Genomic DNA, 1,173 nt, shown 5'->3' on the forward strand with positions numbered 1-1,173 from the left:
CTTGCTTGGCTTTAGCTCTTTCGACAGAAGGACTGTTTTCGGCGCTCTCCTCCGGTCTCCGGACGGCTCGGAAAACTTGGCGAGAAAACGGAAGGTGAAAGGCGGTTAGGAAGTCCAAGCTGACGTAGAATTTTCTCCGAAATAAGCGGCGAATTCAATGGCGGCAAAGTGGCGGCCGAAAACGGGTGCAGAAGAAAAGCAGCAGCAAGGGTGAAGCTTCGCCCTCAAGGAAAAACACGACCGACTCCCTGACTTGCTACCTGCTGGGCACAATGCAAATGCCGGCAAGCGCGGCCCTGCCCAGGGAGGAAACAAGAACTAGTTACTGCTACTTCATGCATGATCCTATTGACGACCAAGGTTTACCCGTCAAGTTCCAAGCCAATGTTAACGCCGAGAGGAAGGGAAGAGATACTCCAGTGACTTGATTCCTGGCTTGCAGTTTATGCGGAGTGGCCCAAGTTTGTGGTTGTCTCTGTGGTCTCCCGACACCCCGTTTTTACCCGGACAGATATACCGCATCCCAAAACCCAACGAACTCGGTTAAGTACAACGGCTAGCCTCAGACACCTAACTTGATCCTAGTGCAGTTCCCGTCATTAACGTCCAACCTGGTCTTTCAACTCTCATTCATAGCTGTGTGAGCTATCCTGACCACGAGTTGGGTCCTGCTGGCGCTAGAGGGACCAACACCACGAATATTTTTTGAAATAATTTTTAGGATCCCTCGCCAGGCCACTTGCCAAAAGGTTGCTCTTTTAGTTGAGCTTGTTGCATTCTTTAGCGCCTCTTCCTGAGCCTCAGAAGAAAATCGAGCCCTGAGAGCGGCAAAACACCGCCTAAGGCATAGGCCCACATCATTGAATAACCGCAGAGGTTATGCAAGTTCAGACACATCTGGTTCATCCTCATCTTCGCCATTGTCATGTACGGCCAAGGCGGATGCATCATTGAATAACCGCAGAGGTTATGCAAGTTCAGACACATCTGGTTCATCCTCATCTTCGCCATTGTCATATTCGTTTCCAACAGTGTTCTCCTATACAATCCATTTGTAAGCAATCCAGATTGACCAACGGCACCTCCAAGAGGGTTGAGTTCTCGAAGTTCGAAAAGCGATCTAGCCGTACCATGAATGGCCATTCCACATCTTTAGACGAAGTGAACAGTAGG

Source organism: Tigriopus californicus, chromosome 5 (genome assembly GCF_007210705.1).
Source record: "Tigriopus californicus strain San Diego chromosome 5, Tcal_SD_v2.1, whole genome shotgun sequence".
NCBI lineage: Eukaryota > Metazoa > Arthropoda > Copepoda > Harpacticoida > Harpacticidae > Tigriopus > Tigriopus californicus.